The 15937-nt window shown below is 39.8% G+C and overlaps 1 protein-coding gene across 1 annotated transcript in view; it reads left to right on the top strand.

Annotated features, from left to right (window-relative positions):
* The window catches only part of LOC121884843 (E3 ubiquitin-protein ligase RNF128-like), a 40299-nt gene that overhangs the window by 6933 nt on the left and 17429 nt on the right, over positions 1–15937 (top strand). The gene's annotated exons all lie outside the window — the stretch shown is intronic.

Here is a 15937-nt window from a genome sequence, read left to right as displayed (position 1 = left end):
TAAGTAGAAAGGCCTGACTGAGCAAGTAGAGATATGCAGCTGCATGGCAATGGAATGGAGAGAGATTTTTTACATGAATGCCTTTTAGAAGTACATCTACAGTAATATATGTAACAAAATTGCAAGACTTTTTAAGAATTTTATGAGGCTAGATTGAGTTAGTGTCATTATAAACAGTTGATACACTGTAAAATGAGCTTGTTCTTTGGACTAGTGGTTCCCAACCTTTCTGTCTTGTGACCTTCATAAAATAAAGCATGTGAATTTGTGACACCTCAGCACAAGTTATGGTCTTAACACGAGTTGAGTGAGCAGTTTAAACAAAAAGTTATTTTCCATCTTAGATTGCTTCATTTAAAGGATTTTCAGAGGCCTGAAGATATATATGAATCCATCAGGAAAGATATACATTATGATGTGTAACTAGAGGTATCTTGTCACTCCTTAAAATGTTCTCGGGACCCCTTGAGAGGTCATGACCCCCGGGCTGGGAACCACTGCACTAGGGCATAATGTCACACTCCTTATGTATTTTACATGTGCTGTCATTTATCTACTCAGAATCAAGTGCTATATATTAGATTTTTAAAGGATAGGTTCTCAGTTTTTCAATTCTGTTTTAAAACAATATTCAGGTGCCCGAATGAACATTGAAATTGTTTTTTCTTGCTGTAATCATTCCTCCTGTTCATACTGATCATTAGGAGATTCCTTCTGAATGTAAATTATGGGGTGCAAAAGTCCTTGTTCCGTGCAAAATATATGTAAATGTTTATCTGAAGTTAATATGAAGCTTCATTAATCCAAATTAGTCAAATCAAGCAGATATCTTTCAAAATTCATTTTTAAATTCATTTTCATTTTTAGTTCAGAATTCCCCCTTTTGGTTTCAGTCCTGTCACTGCAGCTCAACAGGGAAATACTATCTGGGGAAACGCAAAGAGGGAATTTGATACCAAAAAGACAAAAAGAAACTTTTTTAGATAAATTTTTGCTAAAAATGAGGACTGTGGATTTTGTCCCCCATGACTTCCATTGTCAGCCCATTCAGGAGGGATCTTTTGATGGCAAGTATTAGCTGGAGGAATGATTAGAGAGAGCAAAACCTCGTTTGATGTTCATATTGGCACCTAACGTATGTGAGACATCATGGTGAGGGGAGGTAGGGGGGAAAAGGTGTAAAGGCTAAAGCGAGTATAGACTAACTGGACGTGAGCTGAAGGCAGAAGTTTTTAGAGAGAGCACTAAAGTCTAGAGATCAGAGGGTGAGCTGAGTCTTTTTTCTCATGGTGTTCCCTCTCCCCTCTGAGGGCAGCGTGTACTGGATTTCAGGCCAGAGCTGTGAGCTCAGCATTCATAGGCCAGATGGTTATAGTAGTATCACAGGGAGACAGAGAATCAATACTGAACTAACTGGCCAGGCTGGGAACAACTGGCAAGCCCTGGGTTAGAGGCACGCTCTGCTCAGCGGTGGCGCTCCTCTGATTTATTGAAGTTGTTAAAGAGAAAATTGAGTCAGAAGGTTTTCATTTAATGGCATACTAGTCTGTGGCTGTACTCTAACACCGCACTTGACCTTCAGTTCCAGAAAAGAATGAAACACTGGAATTAACTACTGTAGTGGTCAGAGAGCTTATCTACCCCTGTACAGTCTAATCACAATAAATATCTCATGCTTTCTGCGGGAAAGAACCTGGAGTAGGAGTCGGTCTGTGTTTGTGGTTAAATAAACAAGAAGACATTGTTTTATGCCTAAGCTTAAGGCCTGTGCTTAATGCTGTGACTCAGTGTGTCCCAGTGAATGTTTATGATGGTCCTGCAACACCACCTGGTGGACAATAACACCACTCGCATTGAATTTGAATTCAGTCCTGGCAAAGATAAAACTCTTCACCAGACAGTCCCATCCTTTTATTTTTTGGTCTCAGATGCTGGATCAATTTCTTGCTTGAGTGGGACGTACAGAGTAATAAATCCTGCCATAATGAAATAGAGTACTTCACTAGCTGTATACTTTAATGCCCCAGTTTAAGAGTTCTGTTGGTCTTCATCTTTGGCCCCTTGTAAATCTTCCAACACACACGCATGCACACAGATCTATCTATCTATCTATCTATCTATCTATCTATCTATCTATCTATCTATCTATCTATCTATCTATCTATCTATCTATCTGTCTGTCTATCTATCTATCTATCTATCTATCTGTCTATCTATCTATCTATTAACCTGTCTATCTGTCTGTCTGTCTCTTTGTCTCTGCTGCAGATGTGCAGCGCCAGCTGAGTGAAAGTAAGGAAAGACTTTGTAATTAGATTATTGTGGTTTGTCTTGTCTCTGGCACTCTTGTCCCAGACTGTCAGAGTAATTATCCTAATGAAGGAGGAAAATTTGATTACAAAAGTGCAGTAAGAAACAAATGAATCAATTTTAGTCAGCAAGCACCACATAAAACATTTTTCTCTTACTGCTTACTCAGACTATTAGATCAAATGCCCTGGTATATATATATAATCCATTCTACACATCTTTAGCCTTTCAATGGCTCAGTGATGAAGTGCAAATATTGAGTATACTAGCCACAACTTCTTCTCTCCTTCCCTTCTTCCCTGCAGGGTTTATGTCTTTTGGCCAATCAGTTTATGTTCACATTATTAGGGAGACTCAGTCAGTGGCTTAGTGGCTTTTTTAATGCCACAGCATGCTGGAATGTCTGCCAGTATTATCTAATCAGGAAAAGTCTACTTCAAATGTCTGCATATATTTAATATCCCCCTCACAGTAATAGTGATTTAGGTTCATCCAGGTGAGAGTCAGAACTTCTGCTTGATGTAGTCTGCCCTTCCTTCCTTCCTGTCGTCCCCCTGACACATCATATAGTGCTGAGTGTTCCTAAATACACGGGACAAAACAACTCTCATCCTGTGTGTCATTGTTGTTACTGCCCTGTCTTGTCCTGTCTTTTGACACACCGGCCAGCTCACCCTCCATTGCTCTCTTTTTCCTGCTGACTGTAAAAGGGCATCCAGCTTGGCATGTGAGGTTAAACAAAAAACAGGATATCTAAGGAAGAAATGCCTTTTCCCTTCCCAACTCAATGGCAGGGAAGGAAGTACATGTCACGTGGTTATCTTTGTCCCACTCAGTGATCCAGATGACCACACTAGGTAAAGAAACTAGGCCGTTCATCTATTTTAAGTTTTAAACCTTTCCTTTATTGTCATGCTGCTCACTCTACCTTAAAACAGCTTGATGCAGTTTATCATCGTGCTTTGCGTTTCATTACAGGAGATAAATATCATACACATCACTGTATGAAAAACTAGGCTTGTCCTCTCTAGCAACAGGAAGGGAACTACATTCTATCATTTTTATTTATAAATGTCTCCTGCAAGAACCGCCTCAGTATATCACTTCTCTCAAATGCAAATTACTGCTCACCAGACCAGTTACACCTCAGGTAAATACTGAACATGGAAAGATTGCCCTCCTCTGCTTTGCACCTTATAAATGAAATGAATTACAGAGGATTTTAAAACTTGAATATATGAATATCTGGCCAATTTTGAACTTTTAACCTGTAGTTAGTGATATTTGTCATTGTTTCTGATGATGTATGTGCTTTTGTTTGTCTAGTTATGTGTGTTGGCTTGGCTTGTTTTGTAAGTCTGCCACCAACTGGAGAAATATTAATACAGCATTAATACTGCCACCAACTGGACAAGTATAAATACAGCATTATGTTGACAGATATCAAGAAAAACACTTCATTCATGATTTTATTAAGAAATTATGGGATGTCTTTGATATTCCCAAAGTCTTTCACACACGAGTCTTACATTTACTCTTCCTGAAACTGAGCTACATGCAAGTCTATATAGTTTTGTGTATGTGGTGGTCATGAAAGTGGGGTCATTAGATGCTTGTAATGTGTCTTATAGATTTAGAACTGAAATGTTTAGTTGATTTTGCGGTTTGTTAATTGACAGAAAATTAACCTGAAAACTATTTTGATAACCGACTAATAGTTTGAGTCATATTTCAAGTAAAAATAACAAACCTGTTTTTTGCCTCTTAAATTTTCCGCCTTTCTCCGTCTTATATGACAGCAAATAAAACATTTTGGGGTTTTGAGTTGTTAGCGGCTCTGGGAAATGAGAGAGTGTTTTTCACTCTTTTCTGACATTTAAACAGGATGATTCATTGATGAATCAAGAAAATAATCAGTGGATTGGATGTGGCAGCCGCACTTTGATTTAAGTAATAGTAAATAATAGTAGTAGATGTTGCCTCTATTTTTGCACTTCCTGCTCTGTGGTGCAACACACATTTGTTATTCTCCTCTGAATCTTGTTAAGATTCCAAACATTCCCAACATTTTTTGCATGTTATAACCTCATTTCAACCTCAACATGACTGTTTCACACACACACACACACACACACGCACACACTCACACAGATTCAAGGGATAGAGGAAGAGAACCAGAGAAAGAGGAAGACAGATAAAAGGAGATGCTATATGTGCCTCAAGAGAAACACACCTTTAAAGCAGAAAAGGTCTGAGAAACATGTCTGCATTCACAATCAGTTTCTGTCTCAACAGCTAAAGTGATGTCTCAGCACTGAGCCTGCACCTGTCTGGGACCGACCCTGCACTCGTCAAACCAATTTGCTTAGTATAAATCCAGCCTGTATGAATCCTTTGTGGTTTTCCCATCAATAGCCCTATTTGTATATACTTCATGAGAATGATTTGTCAGCAGTCTTCAGACTCAGTGATTGAGCTGTGTATCATCATACACTGGAAAAAACATCCTCTTGTCTCACTCTGAATGTTGATGGCCTGAGGCAAGGTTTCAACCAAAGTTTCCTCCTAGAAGAAACTGCCACTCAGCACAGTTTGACAACATGAATCAATGATCAAGCTGCTTTTCATCAACTCCTGCCATTTTCTGTAATTTTATTCATGCATATCTTACTGAGGCTTGCTTTTTTTCAGAAATGTCAATAGTTTGTGAAAGTGGGCATGTGATTATGTGTGTGTGTGTGTACTTGTGTATGTGTGACATGCTCTCTCCCAGCAGTCCATCCATTCAGTCTGATTAACTCCTTGAGTGGCCTGTTGCCTCTGGCGATTAATTAATGACCCATTTGCTTAATTGCAAAGAGCTAACAGGACAAAGGGAAAAGGAAAAGAGACATTGCATAAGATGTGATGTTTATGTTAGGATTTGTACATGAGAAAGCAGGTGAGAGTGAGTTGGAAAATGAATGTCAGTTGCATGCATAGCATATAGCTTGCAGAAGTCCCATGGCGCTAGCAGCAAATGTGTCCCTGCTTGTCTTTCCCTGCTAGCATGGTATTTTTCTGTCCTGCTGGCTTCTTGCTTGTGTGTGTGTGTGTGTGTCTCTGTCACCATCCATTGTGTGTGTGGGTTTATATGTGTCTAATGTGGCACAACAGAAGCTTCAGGTTGTTCACTTCTCTTTCTGTGTCATTGTGCTGAATGTGCGTTCCTGAACACAGCACACATTGACAACAGTCACCCAGTCACTCTGACCATCTGTCACAGGCCTGCCTGGTCTTTCCTACACAGTTTGTCCACAAGCTGTGGCTGCCATTTGGTTCATCAATAAAAGTCACTTGGCGATTTGTCCTAATTATTGTTCATCAAGGGTCAGTACTAGCACATGGCTCAGCTATGGTGGGATTTTTGAAAAGTTGGTTGCTAAAAGTTATATAGATTTGATACACATGAAATGTTACTCAGTCATGTCAAGGTGTTGAAGTCTTCTCCATGTAAGATCTTTAATGTAATTTATACTAAAATGTAAAATGAAAGAAAAAAAAGGGGAATTACTGTTATACCTTATCTCACTGTGACAACATTTATTTAAATAAGAGCTAAATAATACAGAACAGACTCATCATTTAAGTTTTTAATCAGTTGTCATTGTTTTTCTGTGAAATGTTTGGTGTATTATATATGCAAATGTTGCATCCGGTTTTAATGTGTTAATAAATAATTTGGAACAATATAACTTGTCATACCAGGTGGATTACCTTTGTCTGACTTTGTAAGCAGCCTGCTACTAAACCAGCCACCACTGTGAGACACCTTCCCAGTCTGTGTTTTAATTCATTTGTACACCCTCCTATCTGTGTATTCTGTGTCTGCCATGTGTTTGCTTCTGCAAGACCAGGTTTCCCTGCATTTGTATTCACACCAAGTCATCACGCCAGGGTGGGTTATGTCCGCTGGCTTAAGTTGGTATATACAGCAGATGCTTTCACAATGTGAAATGATATAGTTGGGAAATGGAAAGAGGTGGGGGAGGATGGTACGGTAATGGGAGAGGAATGAAAAGAAGCTGCAGCATAGGTAGCATCTAAAGGAAGGTGGTTTAGATTTTTAAAAGATTGATGAACCAAACCACAGATCAACACTTTCTGCAGAGTCTCCACTATAGAGGAAATCAGGCTTTACCACTGCACGTGTTTGGGATCATCATACAAATATAGCCCTACTCACAAAGCACCTAATCCAGATGCTCCAGGGTTATGTGTGTATGTGCGTGTGTGTGTGTGTGTGTATGTGTATGTGTGTGTATATGTCACAGTGGTTAGTTAGGAGGCACTATGCTCCATGAAGTTAGGGATCATTTGTCTCATTAGTTGCCTATGTGTATTGTAGTTTGGGTCACAATGGTATGAAAAATTTGTTAATTCTCCATGCTATGACATAATGTTTATTTAATTACATCTTTCTCTTTCTGCCAATATTCTTGTTTTCCAACATTTTTTTCTTGGTTGCTAACTAATTGGTGTGCAAAAAAAAAATCCAGTCAACTCAAAATCCCTGTTTTCTCAAACTGATAAACAGTTTTGTTCCTGGCTGGAGTCAAAAATAATAAATTTATGACAGCTTATGCAATTTTACAACACTTCTGTCCTCTCTCTATCTCACGCCCAACCTCCATATCTTGTTTATATGTTTTTTATAACAACTTTATCATCATACTTGTTCCTTGTGACCTTAACATTTATGCAGTGCAATAACATTTTAGAGCAATCACATGGTAACCAAATGAGCAGCAGGGAAACTAAAGTCTGAGATAAGATTGCTTAATTCTAGAAATCTTACATGTAAGAGTACATCTTTCTTCTTGTTGCAAAAAACAGTTTTTAACAATTATAATTTGTGTATTTACACATTAAGGGTTATGTGATGTATATTATATGTCCCCAAACACTACAGTACACGATTTTAAGTACCAGTACACCTTTCTTTCACCTGATTTTCATGCCTAATTTTTGCACAAATTTCACAATATCAGCTGTGGTTACATAGGTCCTTCTGATCAGCCCCTATGGTTGGATTAGAAAATATCAAATTAGATTTAAGAAGATATAATTTATTGGTTGTTTTAGGGCTTATTTTTGTGTTTTGTGTGTAATTTAACTAAAATTAATGTTCAGGCTGTTTATAACTCCTTTAGTTCTTGCTGGCAAATGCTTAGGGTGTACCTTCTTTTATAAGAGAAAACAAAAGGTGTTGTTGTTGCTAGAGGAGAATAGCAGGCTTTGTCTGGACTTTCTATATATGCAAGCATGAGTTACATCCCAGTGAAGCTTCCTTTGTCCAAGCAATGGGATAGCTGGTCTGTGGCTGAGCTGAGGCCTGAGCAGGGGGGTGGGGGGACGATGTGGAGCTGGAGCTGAGAAATAGATATGACTCTTTGGCTTCAGGTAGGGTCATCTAGTACACCATGTGACACTGCGTAAACAAAGAGGATCTTGGCCCCAGGCTGAAGGAGGATTGTTACACCGATGAGAGCGAGCGAGAAAGAGGGAATCACTTGACAAAGTTTGTTTGTGTTCACCTTCTCCAAACCGCAGCCACAGCTCTTTGTGAGAGTTTTCCTGTGTGGTCTAGACTGAGCTGGGATTTGTGGTTTAGGTTAGGTTAGGATGTCACCAGGGGAATAGCATGAAAGTTTGGGCTTTGTGTTACAAGTAGTGGTACCATTATCTTATAAGGAACCTTTTATGAAATGTTTGTTAGTTTTGGTTCTGTCAGATGTGATTAGCTTTTCCTCTGTTGTGTGTTGTGCTCTGGAAAACACTGAAGTGCATCTGGAACACAATCCATTTATTAACAATGTATTATACAACTGCAGACTTGATGGATTGTTGTTAATGTTGCGTGATGACTTTTTAGAAAATGAGAAACGAGAAAACAGTCCATCACATCAGTTGTAAATGTTAAGTTGTTAATAAATGGATTTTGGTCCAGATGCTCTGCGGCTCTTTTCCAGTGGGTAAGTGTTTGATCTGTCCATTGGAGGGAATTTTTTCAAGATAAAGAGGAATAGCTAAAAAGACAAATCTAGTTTCCAGCTGGAGGAGGATAAACACCAAGCAAAGGGATATTTCACAACCAGGAAACCCAAAAGTTGGCTGCAATTATTTTCCCGATTAAGTGATCCATCATTTGTTAAAATGTCAGAAAATAGTGGAAAATGGTCATTGTAATTTCCAAGAGCCCAAGGGAACGTGTTCAGATTGCTAATTTTCTCTAACTAACAGTCCAAAACCCAAAGACTTTCCATTCATTATCACAGAATGCAAAAAAGCAGCAAATTCAACTGAGGAGCTGGACTTTGAGAATGTTTGGCCTTTTTCTTGAAAAATGATTATTCGATTATCAAAATAATTGCCAGTTAAATTTATGTCGATCGGCTAATGGATTAATCAAATAATAATTTATCTCTACTTACAACTGATCCATTTTTCTAGAGTCCTTATACAACTTATATAAACTTCGAACAGGTGCCTTATAGAACGTGCTACCGTCTTGGTTTGGACACGTACAACATAAAAGATAAAACACCCACCCACCCACACACCCACACACACACACACACACACACACACACACACTTTCCTCCCTCTCTTGATCCTCCTTGTAAATAAATGTAATTTACAGCCACTGAGCAGAATGGTCCCTCAGAGTTCAGGCACGGAAAGCTCGACTAAATCAACCTCAACTACAAACCAACAGTTCCAGCAGCAGGCTGGTCATCGAGGAACTGCCCGAAATACAGGATCAATGAGAGGGAGAACGACAGAGAGAACGAGAGAGAGAGAGAGAGGAAGGGAGATGGCTTTACAGAGGGGGTAGGATACGTTTCCTTCACCTACATGCATGAACACACACACATGCACTATGCTGACTCTTATCTCCAGCCTGAGGGAGTCAGTCACAGTCATCTAGGGCCCCTGCACAGAAATAGTCGCCATGGCCCTCCACGCCTCTTGATTGCTGCTTTAGATCTCAGCAGGTGAAGGACAATATTGTTCAGCATTGTATGGGAAGCGTAGCCTCTACCCACAGTCCTACCCCACATTTGCATTCGTTTTGAGCCTCCTGAGTTCATACCTCTCTATCTCTCTGCACTGAAATCCCTGAGGAGAATAGACGTGGGTTCATTATGCATATTTTGGTGTGAAAACCTTTTCCTAAGGGATTTATATACGTTGATCAGCTTTAATTATGTGTTTGTGTGTGTGTGCGTGTGTGCATCTCGCATTAAATGAGCCAGTGTTTGCGACTGGCCATGTGAAGTGATGTGTGACACTGGTAACTGGAGGCTATGATGGAATATTTTCCTTGTGAGTGATTTGGCCAACACGTCATTTTCTTCAGGCTTTTTATTTTCTTGCCCTTCGAGTCAGAGTGTTTGCGTGTGTGATGTATCGTGTGTTTGTGTGAATGTGTATGCCTTGTGTGTGTGTGTGTGTGTGTGTGTGTGTGTGTGTGTGCGTGTGTGTGGAGGGTTAAGAAATGGGCCTGTCAGAAGTGAATGATCAGACTAATCAGGTGGAACACAGCAGACAGCAGGATTAAGACACACTGGAGAGAGAAAGCCCAAATATAGACAGGGTCAACACACACCTCACGCTAGGGGAGTGTGTGTGTTTTTGTGTGTGGGTGTGTGTGTGTAGACCCAGTCTTGTGATGTCCCATGATAGGCCTTTTTTCCCGTTTAATTGCTTTACAGTGCTATGACATGGGATTCACACAAAATCCATCATCAACATCACTAAACCTTTTTTTCTTTGTGAGGAGTCTTGTCAGGTGGGAGTTTAAAGGTACACACACACACACACACCTACAAATCAAAAACAGCGTTCATACTGACATGCAGTATTATCTGTCTTTTCAGTTGGACAGCAGGTTTGATCGCCTGCCAGTTTAAAAAACAAGCAGGTCTTTCAAAGACAAACCATTTTACCAGCAGGTCTTAATAGCATTAACTGTTAAGCAGAATGAGTTGTTCTGGAATAAAGCTTGACATCTTGTTTACCTCCCATAACAATCAACCCATTTAACATAAATGAACCTTACAAGCCTAAACGGATAGATCATCAACAGAGGAGACAACAGCCTGTGTTTATCTCCTCCATCTATCCATTTAGTTATCCAATTACTGATAAATGTACATTCTCGCACTCATTTGCTTTGACAAATATTGATGTTGCTTTGGTTTGCAATGCTGTGGGATAAAAACAATCATAAATATTAATGGCCACTCTATTTGGAGATAATGCTCACATTCATTATCATCCATTAATGTTTGTTTACCTAATTTGATTGGACTGTAACCTCCAAAAAGGCATATCGTGCGCTCCTCAACATTGTTTACGTGAGGAATCCTGAAAAAGTGGAAGCTAATTGAATTGAAAGTCGAATACACCCTGTGAAAGTTAGTCACATTAGCTGTTATTTCCAATCAGTGGCATGCTACAGTGATTGTCATGACACCGCCAGGGCTAACTTTTATCATATTTCACATCATGTTGCTATCATACACCTCATTACACTTCCAATCAAACTTGCACAGCATTGCCAAACGGTGTGAATCCAATTTTTCTTTCTCTTTCCCCCACTTTCCCCCAATGATTATGGTTTTTTTTTTTTCATTTGTCTCTTTCTTATTCTTGTGGCTCGTGTTCCTCCCTCTCTTCTTCTTTCTCGGCTGTCTCTCTAGAGCTGCTCTAATTAAACATGGGGTCGGTGGTGGTACAGAGTCTTCCAGCCGAGCAGAGGAGAAAGGCTCTAATTCCAGCTCTCAGGATGGAACTCTGACACACAATGGCCCTGCCATCCTCTCTGCCCCCCATAGATTCCTTACTGAAAGCCCTCTCCTCAGGCAGCTTTTTAATAGGCCTCCCCTCACCCAGCACACACACACACCCACACACACAACACACATATAAACACACTTGTACTGGCACACGCAAACACACGTGCACCTATGCAGCAATACACATGCACACGGTACACACAGACATACACACACACAAGCCATTGACCCCATGTGTGTGTCTGTCACTTGTGCTGCAGCTCACACTGCTTTGGGCTTTTTGAAGTGCTCCTAAGGCCAGACGACAGCCTTTTTACTTTCCACATCATGCAGAGGCGCAACCGCTAAGCTAAGGCTACTACTCTGACTAGCCAGTATTGTAAGAACAGCACTCTAGGGCAGACTGTCAGGGACTAAATGTTCTTGGCCATTTTCCCCACATGATGTAGATTTTAAAAGCACTTGATGCATGAAGATGTAGCTTTAAAAAGTATTGTGAAAGCAGGTAGTTCTGACTGGGTACAGTTTCCCTGTGCTAAAATTGGGTTAAGGTCTCTAATTTCTGAGAGAAAATTGAATCTGAAGCAAGGTCCATACCCTTTTTTTTAACCTTCATTTGATGTTATTAATAGCAATTTGGCCAGTACGTGCATATATATATATATAATTTTGGTGGCCTTGTATAGTGTTGTACCTTTGCTCTTATTCCAAAACCCTTTTTGAAAAATCATATTTGTAGAAATGAAACAAATTCAGATAATCGTTTATGCAAATCTACATTTATTGAGGTACAACTAGTTTTATATTTGATATTTAAAGGAAAAGACTTGTGTTATTTTATATCTTCTCTTATTGTAAACAAACAAAAAAGACCAAAATCAACAATGAATCAGTTCTTCTAACAGTATTGCTGGGTAGCCAAAGTCTGATATAGCTTATTTCTTTGTGCCAGAAACCTTTTTTGTTATCTAAAAGTATTTCAAACATATCAGTGTGGCTCACTGTTGCACTGGGTGACATGTTATGATGAACATGGGCACTGTGGTTTATTTTGATGCTGTAAATACTCACTAACGCACCGTTTGTATTAATCCACAACTGAAGATAGTTCACAACAAATGCACTATATAGTCCTGTTTGAGTAACATATACTAAAACGACAAGTTGCCAAGTTGTTATGAGAAATTACATTCATTTTTCAAAAAAAATGACACTATAGATATTTTTGACCTGCTTTTAAAGATTTACGTCTTCAGTAGGAACAAACAGGCTCGGGGCTGACAGCCATAGACAAGGTAGGGAAAGAGTTTTCATGGGATTTGTTCACAATATGAAAAATATAAAATAACACCAACCTTATCATTTAAGGTTTACGATAACCTCTATAGGAATATTATGAAATATAATTTTTTAGCTGTATATAGAGACATATAAATGACTGAAAGCTTCTTTTAGGTTATGTGTGGGTATGTGCTATTGGGGATGGGGGCGGTGCTAAGCTGTATCCTGTGAGTCCAGGGTATTGGATCGTTGTTGATGTGTTTTTGCCCTGAATGATAATTCTGCCTGTTGGAAAGACTAGGGGTTGTTGTGCAACATCTTGGCACTCAGCTCTTCCCTCCTTTTCGTGCCATCATCTCCCCTCCGTCACTCTCTGTCCTCACTCCTCTATTTCCTTCCAGCCACCCTTCTTCAATCCTTCGCTCTCTCCGAGACTGGAGATGCGCCTTACCGACACAAAGAGACAGTGTTCAGTCAGGATGGGAAGAGTGAGAAAGAGCTCATCTGCTCACTGTGACGCCCATTACGTATTGATCTGGACTCTGTGTAGGGCAGCGAGGCCACGTACATGTTTGTATCTATATAGAAGAAAAGGAGAGAAACAACAAGAGAGAGTTGTTGGCTCTGTATTGGCCTCTGCGTGTTGCACTGATTTCTTCTCAATGATAAACAAGGTTGGTTGGGGGATGGTTGTAGAGTAGAGGCAGAAAATTAGGCAGCTGATACAGCAGCCTGCTTGTAAAATCTCTCTGTGCTGATGTGTATAGACTATAAGCCCATTGATCTGTAGGGAGAATTAATTTGCTCTGGCACTAATGCAGGAGGGAGCTAACTTCATGTTGTTAGCCAATGTCAGATCCAAGCTATGTTCAATTAAGCCTGGTAACAACGGCAGCGTACTGCACTTACAACTGCCCCGCATAATCTGATCTATGAGACATAGTTATATTTTAGTACTTTTGTGATTCATGTCGTCTGTCTACATGCAGGTGTGCTCTGCAGATCTGAACAGCAATTAAAAGGGCTCTTTGTTTTATGAAGAAATATTGCCCCAAATGGTGTAAGCTTTTTATCATTATTACAGCATCCTGCTCATTCTGCCATGCTATTTGCCTAGGGGCAGGTCTACACTAGAAACAGTTTATATGTGTTTGTATGCATTTGTGCATCTGGGGCTTTCCCAGGCTTTGGGGTTTGCAGGTGATGTGGGCCCTGTTGGCTGCAATGTGTATGTTCTCGTCACCCCTCGGGGGTAGGGTGTGTGTGTCGGGGTGTGTCCCAGGGTGCGTGTCTGGGAAGATATGATTTCCCAATGACAAAGCAGGGTAATAGTAGGCTAGGCTTTAGTCATAAAGCAATTGGGATAATCTACAGGTTTACCAACAAAGCTCCCAGAACACCCACACTGTAAAGGGTCTTAGTCAGACTTCATAGGGGGGCGGATAAAGAGAACGGAAAGAAAGAAAAACAGGAGAAAGACAAGGAGAGAAATAACGTTATATATTTCCACCCAGACTAAGCAGGTTGCGGGTTATGTAGCTATCAGATGGACACTTTGTTGTGATAATCCTTAACCTGAACATGTGTTACCCTCACAACAAGAGTGAGACTCTGTCAGGTGTTTACAGTCTCTCTAAGTGAATGTGTGCTTGATAGGCTTGCTGCTACTTGGCCCCACTCACCCACCCCTTCTCCAAAACACTCTCTTTACTCACACACGGTAGGGTGAGCAGATGAAATCTGACAGATAAAGCACCTTTGCTTGCAGGTGCTGGAGCAGGGTCTGTGCATCTTAAAGAACCACATAGGACAGATATTCATCTCACTTTCTCCTCCTGCTCTTAATGCTGTTCTATCTGTGTCTTTTGACTCTTTCTCTCAGACTGGCCTGTATTGCAGGGTTGACGCTATGCATTATAATACTGAATGACATTGATCTAGATCTCAGTACCTTGTCACTTAAATTTCCAGAGTTATTCAGAAGCTAAAACTGGCACTATAGCCCCTCTACACTCTGTGTACTACTCTGTGATTTGGTCACATACGCTATACACTTGGGGGAAAAAGTCAAAAGGTTATTCTTTACATATATTTTCCCGAAGCAGGTTGTATCTTTAAAGGGATCGGTGATGTCAGGGCCGTTTGCAGGCTGCTTGGAATGATAAAAGCTAGTCCAATTTTCTACTAACTCAAAATACCTACAAACATGGCTGTGCTCTGTTCTCCTCTTTGCTTTATCTTATATCCGTTATCCTGGCCTTAAAAAGTTAAAAATTACCTTGGGATTTTTTGGCACAAGCAAAGCTGTATAACGGAATCATAAACATACTGAGTACTGAAGTCACCGCTGTTGCTCGATGGCAGCTAGATAGTGCTTTTCAAGTGCCGCTGTATTATTAAGTGCTAAGCCAGATATATGGGGGCTTTCAGAACAATCTAAGTTTCCCAGTCATAATTATGACTTGGGTGTTAACCTGAACACTGTTTACAAGTCTGAGACTGGTAATTAAGTTAAGTCCAATATGACTTAAACTAAAAGTAGGGTTTTATTGACACCTTGGTTAAGTTATCTCAACACACTTTTGTGGAGTTAGTAATTGGAATAGATGTGTTCACCTTATGTAACACCTATACCTCTCTTCTTCTGGTTGTAAATACTGCTTCTAAATTAGCCTATCTTGCTAACATGTAAACATTTAGCTGGTGGCTAGCATGCTATGCTAATGTTTAGGGCAACAAGACATCCTATCTTGTTACATCTCACTCTTTATATTTAGCGTGTAATATTTATTCAGCAGAATTGCAATTCTATATTAATGAAGAAACACATTTTCCATGTTTACTACAAAGTCATGTAGTACTGTGGAGCATTTTACAGAACAGAGACTGCTCTTAGTGTCTGGAGGCTTTCCCTTCCTCTCAGGCAGCATGTGATTTCACACCACTTTAGTGTTGTGTGTAAATGACACTTTAAACTTAACAAGCATGAAACATGCGATGATGCATCCATCACAATGAATCTTACTTGAAAGAGAAAACATGGCCTGGCAGGCAGGGTGCTGTGTTCAACTGCTGGTGTGAAAAAGAACCAAGAAAATTCATTATTCTAATATGCTTATTTTGTTAACATGAGGCAACAGAGCTACTGTATTATTGTGCAAGAAAAACATGATGAGTATTAGATTTGATGTTCTTTTCTCTGTAAGTAATTTCTGGACTTCATTACGTAATGTAATGCTTTGTCTTTGTGGAGTCCGCTTAATTATTTCCATATGTATCCCATTCCACATTCTTCCTTAATAATAATGTCTTCTGATAAAACAGACAGACGTAAAAAGAGGTTGTCATGTTATTTTCTAAAGGTTATGTAGGAACACAGCAGCCATTCACTGCAGGGAAATCTTAGCAGCCATTATATAATATACTGATGAATTAAAATCTCTGTAGCCTAGTTCTCTCCCTCCTGCCATCTCTCTCACTGTCTCTCTCTTTGGTGTCAATGC

The sequence above is a fragment of the Thunnus maccoyii genome, chromosome 1 (genome assembly GCF_910596095.1).
Source record: "Thunnus maccoyii chromosome 1, fThuMac1.1, whole genome shotgun sequence".
In the NCBI taxonomy this organism is placed as follows: domain Eukaryota; kingdom Metazoa; phylum Chordata; class Actinopteri; order Scombriformes; family Scombridae; genus Thunnus; species Thunnus maccoyii.
This window is presented reverse-complemented; position numbering and strand designations above follow the sequence as displayed.